Source organism: Neomonachus schauinslandi, chromosome 14 (assembly GCF_002201575.2).
Source record: "Neomonachus schauinslandi chromosome 14, ASM220157v2, whole genome shotgun sequence".
Taxonomy (NCBI): domain Eukaryota; kingdom Metazoa; phylum Chordata; class Mammalia; order Carnivora; family Phocidae; genus Neomonachus; species Neomonachus schauinslandi.
Window position 1 is genome coordinate 17,023,763 of NC_058416.1, and position 12,516 is coordinate 17,036,278.

A 12,516-nucleotide genomic window follows, 5' to 3' on the forward strand; every position below is an offset into this window, starting at 1 on the left:
CATGTAGTTCGTACCATAGAACAACAGATGCCAGAATTCAGAGCCAGGTGCCAAACTCGTCTGATCAACGGTCTTAATGCTGGACTCCTGAGAGAATGCCATGCTGTCCTCTTCATTCCTCTCCTGCTTTCTCCTGTCCCTTCCTAAGGTGTAACTGTCAGGCCAGGGGACTCTAATGGTTACAACACAGATTCGGTCCAAGAGTGTTTATGCTGAGCACCCGTCCTGGGCCTGGAGTGGACTCTTGAGCAAAGTAGAGAGACCACCACTGACTGCTCATGTCAGAACAGGGGCAAGGCCTCAAGGAGCCCACAAGTGAATTGAAGAGACAGGGTTTTAGAACTGCGAACTAACTCTGTGTTTGAGGTAACGTGCACACAAACCCGTCAGTGAATGGTAGAGATGGGACTCAGGGGGCAGAGCGGTGGTCTCAGACCGAGGCGCAGCCAGCCCTCCAGCGGAGCAAGACAAGCATAAAGCTTGGTTCTGGGCTTTGGCCGGGCCCTGTGATCCACAAGCGCAGGTCCAAGCATTGCTCAGAGGTCAGGCTGAAGAGAAGGGCCTAATTCAGCCAGCCACGGGGACCTGCTAGACCTAAGGTAGTACTTAGGAGACATTATCTGCTAATAGTGGACAAGAGGATGATGGGAGGTGCAAGGGATTGTGGGAGGCACAGGGGATTGTAGGAGGCACACAGGGCTGGTTCGTGACGGTGAGCACAGGGGACTGTGGGAAGCACGGGATTGTGGGAGGCACACAGAGCTGGTTCTTGACGGTGAGCAGAGGGGGTTGTGGGAGGCACAGGGGATTGTTGGTGACACACAGGGCCACTCAAGTGCTCCCGTTGTGAACACAGGGGATCCTGGGAGGCAGAGTGCTTTGCTGGAGTTACACAGGGCTGAGCGTATGCTGTGGGCACAGGGCACAATGGGAGGGAAGAACGTAGGGCAGTTCTTTCATAATCTGCTTGGTATGTAGGTGGGAAGGGGAGAGAGGAGGCAAGCCCAAGAAGCAGGAGTGAAGTGAAAGTAGTGGAATTGGAAAGGATGGACAGATAGTAGTCAGGGGTCTTCGTTCTGAGAAATGTACTACAAGTAGTGGGATTTGTAGCCAGAGAACCGGAAGTTTGAATCCTGTTTCTGCCCTTTCCTTGCTGAGTGAACTTGAGCCTAATCTGTAAAGTTCAGATAATAATACCTACCTTCCCAGACCATGGTGAGGATTAAATGAGATGATGTACACAAAATACTTAGTACAGTAGCTGACACATGGTAAGCAGCTGATAAATTTTTTTTTTTAAAGATTTTATTTATTTATTTATTTGAGAGAGAGAGAATGAGAGACAGAGAGCATGAGAGGGAGGAGGCTCAGAGGGAGAAGCAGACTCCCCGCCGAGCAGGGAGCCCGATGCGGGACTCGATCCCGGGACTCCAGGATCATGACCTGAGCCGAAGGCAGTCGCTCAACCAACTGAGCCACCCAGGCGCCCAGCAGCTGATAAATATTATTACCATTATTAAGCAGGTATTACAGAAGACTTGAGAGGAGAGACACCCAGTTGGCTTTTGGGGGAGGGGGCATGAAGTGGTTTATCATCATGGGAGACCACAGGTCTATTCCTTACTGGCTCTTGTTTTCTCTGCCGCCGGGACCGCAGACTCCAGTTGCTGCAAATTGCCTTCCTCACTTTGCTAAGGAAGGACCCTTGGGTCTGAGGTTTGGAGCTGGCCTAGAGGGCAAATCTGGACACTGGCCTGAGCCTCAAGGATTCCTCTCTGCCTGAGTCTCCCAAGTGACCAGGGCAAGTCTCCCAAGTGACCAGATGAAATGCTAATCCAGTGGGGGCACCTTACCTGTCTATTTATACCTCTCGACTACAGCCATTCCTCCTCCTGTCGCTCACATAGCTCCTTTGGCCCTTGAGAGGGACAGCCTGGGAGTCCCAGGCACCATGTGGAGCCTTCTCAGTCTCTCCCTGCTTTTGCTTTAGCTGCCTGGATCTCAGCCTGGACTGGATCAGAAGTCAGGACAGTCATAGCAGTCCCCAGAGCCGGGGCTGGGCTCTCCTCCTTCGCTCCGCCCCAGCCTTCCCTGTCCCTGGTTAACTGACCCAGAAACAAATTAATTGTCTTCAGTTGCTTTACTTGGCCTGTGATAGGCAATCCGTTTGCACATTTCTCAGTAACAAAATGCAACAAAATATAACACCCCTTCCTCTACTTGAGAGTGTCTTCATTTCTTGGGTTCAGTAAAGCACTTGGTTGTTCGCTGCTTTGCAAGAAAATATATAACTGTGATCGTTTCTCCATGACAAAAAGAAATTTTTTAAAAAGATTTTATTTATTTATTCGAGAGATACAGAGCATGAGCAGTGGAGAGGAGGCAGAGGGAGAGGGAGAAGCAGGCTCCCTGCTGAGCAGTGAGCCCGACGTGGGGCTTGATCCCAGGACCCTGAGATCATGACCTGAGCCGAAGGCAGATGCTTAACCAACTGAGCCACCCAGGTGGCCCCCAAAAGAAATTTTTTATCACTAAAATCATATTGAGCCCTTTCTGCTTTGTTTTCATGCTTCTGCATAAAAATTAACTTTTCATTTCAATGCTGAATCATAGTGTAATCTTGGAAGACGTTTTAAATGACAAACTCAAAATATTCTGTACCAACACTGCAGATCCCTCCACTGAGGTGACACCACGACCAGCAATGACTGAGTGCTCACATCCACATAGATGACAATTACTTCATTTCTGCCACCTGCCCAACGGTGATGATGATGCCATTAATCCTAAGGGGATCCGAATTTTAGAGATGTTAAAACATGAGGGGGAGAAGCACGCCTTGATAGGCAAAACACAATTGTTTTGCAAAAATATGATAGCAACCTGTATTTTTCATTCAATATTCTACCCTCAACATACTTCCATGTCAAGGATCATCTAGAGCAACATTCTTAAAAATAACCTTGGATTCCATTTTATTTCATTGTGTTCCATTGACTGAATTTATTATTTACCAAAACCCTATTTTGGAGTAAGTTAGGTGCTTCCTTTTTTTTTTTTTTTTCCAGAATTATTAACAACGATGCAAAGACCATCTTTACAGATAAATAATTGCACACAGCTTTTGTAATTTTTAAAGGACTTTGGTATATATTGCATTATTAATTTTTGGTTTGATACCAAGAAAAATTGGCAGAGGTATTCTTTGCCTATGAGATCTTAAGTGTTACAAGGTGATCTTGCTCATTTCTATGTTGGGAATCCCAAATGTTGTTATATCTATTGACACACAATTTCTCCTCAATTAGAATTGCCAGATTTAGTTTTAAAAAAAAGCACAAGACACCCACATTTTAAAATTTAAAATTAAATTTTAATTTCAGATAAACAAATGTTTAGTATACATATGTCCCATGCAGTATTTGGGGCATATACTAGGAATTATTTATTGTTTATCTGAAATGCAAATTTAACTAGATATGCTATATTTTACATGGCAACCTTATCTGAATGTATTCTGGGAGTCTGCAGGATCCTGTGCTGACCTGGCTCAGCTCCTTTTGGAAGTTGAAGGTCAGCTTCCTTAGAGTTACTTTGTTCCTTGAGCACATGATTATTTTAATAAAAGCATTGCATTTAACCTTAGCTCTTCCATTCCATGAAAGGTACTATCAACCAGGAGGACAGGGAGAACTGGGGAAGGACCAGTAGACTCAGAATCCTAAGGCAGAGAATAGTAACCCAGCCTAGCCCTTCCTAACTGTGTTACCTCCATCTCCTGGAGCCTCTATTTTCCTACATAAAAAATAGGGAACAATATTATGACTCTCGTCAGTATTGCTACATAATAAATAGCAGTGGGCTGGTTTACATGAAAGGTTTTTTTTTTATGAACTGCAAACCTCCAAACATTACAATCTAAAACTCATGGGGAAAAGTCCCATGATGCCAGAGCTGTAGACATACTGAATTTTCCCACATTTGTGTTGCTGTGATCTCCTCCGATAGTCACCCCCATTCATCCCTTTCCCCCACAAGTAGAAAGCTACTCCGCAGGCCGTCAGAAAAACGCCCACCACTCTTCGGAGTGGTTCAGCTAAAAGTGCTGCACGCAGAAGACCAAAGACAACTAGGGAAGTCATTTCCTCCAAAAGTTTTAGGGACGACATTCAAATAGGATTTTATTAGACCTGTGTTTATGGGATGTCTTCTTCAATCTAGGTTGCATAAAGGGCAGCAGAAAGTAATCAATAACCCAGACAAGAGTTTGGAACCAGGGAAAAAAAATCAATTGAATTAACCTCAAGTGTATTGGCTACTTTGGCTGAATTTGTGAGTAGGGGAAAATCCCGGCTAGGACTGTCAAAGGGAAGATCAGCTCTCAGCATGGTGTTAGAGCTGTGATGTCCCAACAGGGGCCGAGGAGCACTAGACACTAGGTTGAATCTTTATAACTGTCTGCAGCAAGTGTCTGGCTCTCGAAAATTTCTAAAAATACATATAATTTGGGGCCAGGGAATGCCTTCTCAGCAGCACACAAAGCCTAAACTCAATAATTTCTAACAGTAGATGATTAAAATAATAAAGTCAGAAGACAAAAAAAACCCCCCAATATTAGCGACACAGAACACAATCCCATTTCTCCCTTTTACAGAGCATTCCTCTGGATCAAGATTGAATAATTCAACATGAAAATCAGGAAAGGATATGAACATGGAGTTTACAGGAAGAAAACCACTGTGGTTAACTTCATTCATAATTGTAGAACGGAGATGAGATATCAATTCTCAGTGAGTGGACAAGTAAAAATGAAAAGGCTGGTCAATATCCAGTATTGGTCAGGCTGCAGGACACCTGCCGCTCTCAAACACTTGTTGCCGGAAGTGTTCATGGTCTACTTTGGAAAGGATAATTTGACAATATCTGTTAAAATTGGAAGTATGTCCCTCTTGGTCCAGTAATGCTGTGAATGCAAATTTACTGTATAGATATATTCACAAAAGGATACTAAGACATGTTTATAAAAACACTCATTGCAGCACAGTAAGAGCAAAAAACTGAGGCAAATGAAGTATCTCTGGTAGAGTGGGTAGGTACATATTGGAGCTGTATCATAGAGCACTGTAATCATAGAGCTGTATCATGCAATAGCGTGCAGACATTTAAACAAAAACAGAAAAAGACTGGGAATTGGGGTAGGGATGGCAACTAATGCCATGCCTCCCAAGTCCAAAATACATCAGAACACATTTGGTGTACATAAAAAGGATCTGAATAAATACTTATGTGTGTTTGTTATATGTATTTATTTGGTGGTAATAGTTTACTTTTTCTTTTCTTTCCTGAAAGATACAAAGAACATAATGGACGGTGGGCCTGGGGGGAGTGGGCTAGGGGTTGGGAGGTGGGGTAGGGAGCTTTTGCATTTTGGGCTTTACCTGGCTGTTCTTTAATTTCTTGGAAGATCAGAAGCAGAGCTCCAAGGCCTCTGAACCTGGCAACGGATGAGGGAAGACGTGGTCTCTTCGTCCAAAAGCTGAGGACAGATGCAGTGAGACATCAAAGGACTAGGATTTCTGCACAGACAAAGGCCGGCGGCTTGCTGGTAGAGGTCACGGCACTGGCAGAAGTGACCTCCAATGGGAAGCAGAGGGCCTTGACACTCAGCAGTCCGGGGGCCAGTCAGAGTGGGAGTTAGGGGAGCTTTAACTCCATCCCAAAGGGAGGCAGACGGCTCCGAGTGTTTGCTTGTGGCAGGGGTGTCGGGGGGGAGATCCCGGGGGGCCTGACCTAGCAGTGGGGTCATGACAAGTTTCCTCCAGGAAGCCATGTTTGGCCTGAGTGCTGAAGGAGGCATAGGAATTGTCTAGATACCAGCGGGGGCTGGAAAGATACCAGGTACAGGGAACAGCACGTGTGAATGTCTGAGGCAGGGGCCAGAAGGGGAGCCCATGTGGTTGGACCGAAACCAGTGGGAAAAGGCGCACACTGAGGACACAAGGTAGGCAGGGTGCTATCCTGTGGGACTTGGGGGCAAAGGTGGGTTTCATCTTTATCCCAGCAGCACTGGGAAGCTTTTGTTCTGTTGTTTTGCTTTTTTGTTTCGTTTTGTTTTAAGCACTGGAAAGCTCTTGAAGGGTGTTAATTTTATCTAGACGGGATCACTTAGTGGGCGGGGAGAAGAGGGGTACGGGGAAGGAAAAGAGAGCAAGTTTGGAGGCTCTGGCGAAGCCCACTTGAGGGATGAGATGCCCACGGTGGGGCCAGCAGAGCTGGTGCCAGAGTTGGATAGAAGTTTCTGGGTATCTCTTGTGATCTCTGCCTCAAGACGCCTGCACCAGCTAGCGCACCTTCCACTCCGAGCTGCCTTGCAATGTGCTTGTGGGGATGGGCACCAAAAGTGAACAGAGATGACAAAGATCCACAGATCTGAAGACCAGTCGTGGGAGCTGCAGACTCTTTGAGACGTCGGTCTGCAGCCCACATTCCCATCTGTGCTCCTGGCCCTCCTCTGCTCCCAGGAGTCGGGATACACAGAGACGCTGATTATTTCCACGTCGGCATTAGACTGTAATGGTGACCAGCCACTAGAATAAGAACTATTGTGTTCTGGGGCATGAATTTCTTTTGCAGATATTGACTACATTGTTAACCACCTTTTCAGCCTCTTTCTTACTTTTCACCAAACCTTAGGGACAGGACCTTCTCCTGGCAAAACTGTGAGACCCGATGCCCCAGCTTTGGAAAGTTCTCTTCTGCCTTCAGTACCTCCTCCCCTCTAGGCTGCAGACATGAGAGGCAGCGAAAGTCTCAAAGTCCAAGCCTCTGAATACGTATGGGTGCTGTTGTGATTGGTGAACTAGAAATTTATTTTAATGTTCTACTGAATTCAACATAACTTAGGTCATGATGCATTTTCTTAACCAATAGATCTTAAAAGTCCAACCTGTTATTATGTGTGTGTGGGGGGGTCTGTGGATTTTTTTTTTAAAGGTGTCCTTATATTTACTAGTCTAGGGAAAAGGATCAGTAGGTGGATGCGTTATTCACTCAGTAAATAGTTATTGCATGCTTCTCGTGTGCAAGGCACCATTCTGAGCCCTGGAGATACTCATGAATGAAACAGACATAGTCCCTGTCCTCAAAAAATGTACCCTGTGGTGGGAGATTGAGGCCAGTCAACAGGTGGTTAGTGACTGGAACACTGGAGGAAAGCTGGTGTTAGGTAGAACATAAGAAGTATGGGTGGAGAGTAGGTTGAGTTTTAGGACTCGGGGCCAAGATGCCTGCCACGCCTTCCTCAGGGATGTGCGTGTTGAAAGAGGAGCCCCAAAGCGGGTGAACATTCACACAAAGAACTCGATTTCTGCTGGTGGGATTTCAGGAAGTATTTTGGTGGACTGAAGAAAGCCATTTAAATAGCTCGACTGGAAGACAAATTATAACCTTTGCTAAAATCATAAGATATTATTCAGAGTATATATATTAATAACCAATATCATCAACATATTAACCATTCAGTGTCCAACATTGATTTATAGGCTGTGCCTATGTGATGGACTCTGTTTTCATATATTTAAAGATCTCTGTCTGATAATTGCCTCTGTAATGTTATTAGGATGTCAGAGTAATGCTTCTGGGCTCTGGAATGGCACCACTGTTTGGTGGCTATTAGCCAACTGTTGGAATTTGAGCCTGACCTGCACAGCAGAGAAAGCTCAGTGATAAAATTACCAATAATAGAAACAGAAGCCAAAATATTTTTTTAAATGAAAAAGAATTTGGGACCTAGCTGGCTGGTGAGAGAAGCATGAGGAGGTGAAGCATCACGCAGAGCTCGTGGGTAATACATGGTATGGGCTTTCTTACTTAGACTATCAACGCCCTTTAAAAAAAATTGAAATCATCCTGAAGGGTATTCTTCTTAATAAATAGGACTTAAGAATATTTTGTTGTTAATGGTTATCATGTTGGAAGGTACTCACAAAACTCCCATTGGGGACCTATCTGCCAAGGGAACACCCAAGGGAGGCTCCACCGAGTGCCACCAAGCTTGGCTTGATTGGGAAATGAGAAATGCATCCAGACCTTCCAGAAACCTTCTGTGCCTGTATTCATCCACTGGGTTGGTGTCATAGCAAACTTCAAAGTGAAGGAGAATGTTTCAGTCATTCATTGTAAGGCAGAAAGGTCAAAGTCTATGAAATTCATAAACCTCCCTATTTAGGCATCCCAGATCAGATGGAGATCAGCTCCGGATGGTGGGGACTTTGCTTTGGGACGAGTTGCCCCACCTGCCTAGCCTCCGTTTTCCTCAGTGGGAGCACTCCCTCAGAGACTGGTTGACATAATCCCCTTGAAGCTCTGATATTGGGGCTTTCTGATTCAGTTACTCCGGGTCAAGTATATTTAGTTTCCCATCCTCTGCTCCTTACTTCCTTGCTTCCCTTCTCCTCCCATGAATGTCGGTCACATGGATGGCTGCGTATGTCTAGCCAGGTTGGGCAGCGAGGATTTGTCAGAGAAGATCAGGATCCCTTAGCTGTTTACAGACACTGGTCCGTCACTGGGTCATTCCCCGCCGGGAAGACAGGCCATGTCTCTGCCGGTCCCTCAGGAGAGACAAAGAGCATCATGAAGGGAAGGGGTCAGTTTCCCCACCTGACATTTCACACTGGTATCTAAGTCCCAAAAAGTAGAGTGAACATGGCCAGCAAATTGCCTGACACTGAACGAGGGTAGCAGCCAGCCTTGTCTTTAGAAAGCTAAAGAGAAGCCTGTCTTTACTGACCAGAACACCAGAAGACAGGGGTTAGAGGCCATTACTGGGGGCTTCAATTCATTAGACCACCTTTGCAGATTTGTAGTGAGGGGAGGGGTAGGCAAAGACGGAAGCCTCCTCTCAGACCTCGAAATCTTTTTGGAGAAACTAGACCCCTGCTGGTAGAGAGAGAACTAACTATTCCTGGCCCCTCATGCGCTGTATGCTAGACAGTCAAGAAGCTACCTATGCATGGAGATCAGCAAACCTGGGCAATCACCTTTGAGCACTTGCAATTCCTTCACAGGCCTGGATTTTACTTCCCCTCAACACGACGCAAACATGTATCTTGGCACCAACCTCAACGTGATTGGGGACCACGGAGCCTTTCTGTTGTCTTCGCCCTGACAGGACTGAGAGGTGGATAGAACTGGTTTCACGGCTTCTAATGTCTCTTGGGGCAGCCAGGTTTCTTCTCCTGGGCAACCCCCAGTGCCTTTAAGCTTCTCTTCAAGCACCAGAAGCTGCCACAGGACACCACACGGAGCCTAACCATCCCACGCTGGTGACCCTCTTGCCTCTTGTCCACTGTAGAAGTCTACAAGCTCTCCACAGTGTTGGCAAGGGTATGGGAACGGGCACCCTCATCTACTGCTGATGAGCATATAGATCGGTACAGATTGCAAAGCAAATTATCAGAATTACAAATGACCATATCTTTTGACACACAATTCCACTTTTAGGAATTTCTCCTACAGATATGTGCAAAATTGCAGTACTGCTCATATAGCAAAAGATTAAAAACATACCAAATATCTATTAGAAAGGCACTGGTCAAATAACATAAGGTATATTCATAGAAATATTCTGGAGCCATTAAAATAATGTGAAATGTGTTGGGTTTTCTTTTTTTTTTTCTTTTAAACAAACCTATGAATCAATCTCAAAGATCTACTGTTTTTGTTTTTTTAAAAAGATTTTATTTATTTGACAGAGAGAGAGACAGGAAGAGGGGGAACACAAGTGGGGGGCGGTGGGAGAGGGAGAAGGCTTCCCGGCCCAGCAGGGAGCCCGATGCAGGGCTCGATCCCAGAACCCTGGGATCATGACCTGAGCCAAAGGCAGACGCTTAAGGACTGAGCCACCCAGGCGTCCCATCGAAGATCTATTGTTCTTTAAAAACTCTTAGCTCACAGGGTGCCTGGGTGGCTCAGTCAGTTAAGCATCTGACTTTTTTTTTTTTTTTAAAGATTTTATTTATTTATTTGACAGAGAGATAGACAGAAGAGCACAAGCAGAGGGAGTGGCAGAGGGAGAGGGAGAAGCAGGCTCTGCACTGAGCAGGGAACCCGATGCGGGACTCGATCCCAGGACCCTGAGATCATGACCTGAGCCGAAGGCAGACGCTTAACCATCTGAGCCACCCAGGCGCCCAAGCATCTGACTCTTGATCTTGACTCAGGTCTTGATCTCAGGGCCATGGGTTTGGGCCCTGGGTTTGGGCTCCACACTGGGTGTGGAGCCTATTTAAAAACAAACAAATGAAAAAACAAACAAACAAACAAACCCCAAACTCTTAGAATACTCTCAAAGTTTTATTAAGTAAAAAACCCAGAATACTCAGCTGTGTGTATAACCTACTCCCATTCCAGTAAAAACAGGGAAAAGAGTAAGCTATGTCTTTACTTGTCTGGCAGGACACCTGGGATGTTGCTCACGGAGGTTGCCATGAGAAGGACGAGGGGTGCCTGGGGTTTGGGGAGTCGTAGAGACAAATCAGCTAAGTCTTCATCTCCAAAGGCTCCTGGTTAAGTTCCAGTATGTTGGCGGAGAGTATGACCCAGTCATCCATTAGCACTTCAAAATGGGCTAATTGATCATAGTTCCAGCAATAAAACAGAATGGAAAAGGATCAGAGAGCAAATCTGGTAAGATTTCTGACACTTCTTGGAGTTGATATATCAACATGGCTCAAAACTGGAATTCTAAAAGGCAGCATGCAGCAGTTGGTGGGAGGCTAGGTGGAGAGAGGGCACGTGGTGGGGGCTGCTCTGTATTCACGTGGCATCCAGTGGCTCACAGTTCCCCGCAGGGCACGTGACGTCCACGACTGTGTGTGGAAGATAGAGTTAGAAAAGAAACGGCGTGCAGCCCCCCGCTCTGCCACGCACCAGCTCCATAACGTAAGTCCGGCCCTCCCTGCCCTGGGTGTCCTCCCCCACAAAGAGGCTGCGATGTCGCAATGAGGCAGCATATACGGCCAAGGATTGGTACGTGAGCGTGACAGTGGACTCTGTGCCCGAAGTTCTAGATACAAGCGTTTCTCCGCCTCTGCCCTCCTCCATCGGCGCTTCTTCTCCTCTGGTTTTGACGATGTTAACTCGCTAGCACCTTTCATCGTAACCTGTCCTCTAGAGGCGGGTGCTGCACGGCTCCCGACTTGGTATCTGAACACTGGGTTTCCGAGGCGGGCTCCGGCGCCCCCTTTCTCTGCTATCCCCCGAGTTGCTGATGACCATCTCCTTGCTTACTTTTGCTAAATGGATGTAAAGGCCCATTTAATTTGGCTTTCTCTCTACTTTCCCAGCTTAGGGGAGCTGCTTACCTCTAACTGGGCGCCCGCTTTGAACCATTCGGAGAGGCCTTCAGTGAAAGTGGGACCCCCACAGCCCGTCCCCGAGACAACCACTGTTAGTCATTTCTCGTATAGACTACGACCGCAGACACATGTATATGTATATATAACCACCGGGGCCATAATATCTACTCTTCTGAACCTTGCTTTTTTATTTCACAGTGTATCTTTGAGATCACTTTATATCAGTGCACAGAGAGACTCTTTACTCTCCTTGGCTCAGTAATAGAATGTTGTGAGTTATTAGAGGGGTTGGAGTTTTACAGAGGACTGAACATATTTCCATAACGGAAATTTGCAAAATCTGCTCAAGATGGCCTTAAGGGAAAGTAAAGGGAGATGATATACAGGCCAGCTGCAAGCAGTGATTTTGGGGGGACATTATGTTTACACCCCATGAGACTGCTCAGTGGACCGCTTCCAGCCCCCATGCGTTCCATTGGAAGGGAGAGCTGTAATTTGTGTAACTAGGTCCCTGGATCCGTTCGTCCACCTGTTGCAAGTTCAGACAACGCTACCACGCAACTCCCTGCTCCGGTCTGGAGCCGTGTGTCTGGCTGGAGTCAATCTGCAAGTCAGTTCTCCAGAGTGCATCTCCAGAATTTTCTTAATCCAAACACAGCCCCTGCCTCTTAAAGGCCATTGTCCTGTCAGAACTCAAACTCTTCTGACAGCTATGTGCCCCGGAGCCAGACTGCTCCCCGTCGCTGGTGACTTCAACTTGGCCGGCTCGGTGGGGGGAGGTGGGGGGGAAGTCTGTGCTCTGTCTAGGAGGGCTGGGAACAGTGGAGTCCCAGGTCCTCCCGATGGGCCATTTCTTCCAACTGCCTCGCTCTCGTCCTTTTAAGGACTTCCTCCTCCCTCTGCATCTTTGGGGGCAGAAATCCAACAGTTGGTCCCCTTTGAGGTTGAGCTCTAGTCCCTCTGCCCCGTGCTGCTCAGTGGCTCTTACGACAGAGGGGGATGGTCCGCGATGGCCCAGGCTTTGCTTGGGCATAGACCAGAGTCAGACACACGACAGGCTCGATTTACAGAACGAGGGGCTCTGAATTCCCTGATCTGTCCTGGGTGACACTAGCCGAGAAGCCACATGCCAGACCTGGCTCACCGTAAGCACCTA

General features: G+C 46.7%; 1 long non-coding RNA gene across 1 annotated transcript; it reads left to right on the plus strand.

Moving 5' to 3' along the window:
- Positions 1–5,692: 5,692 nt before the first annotated feature.
- Positions 5,693–10,981, plus strand: LOC110577129. The gene is made up of 4 exons (XR_002480099.1): positions 5,693–6,001; positions 9,069–9,181; positions 10,459–10,689; positions 10,854–10,981. It is a non-coding gene; the product is annotated as an uncharacterized LOC110577129 (long non-coding RNA).
- The last annotated feature ends 1,535 nt before the right edge of the window (positions 10,982–12,516 follow it).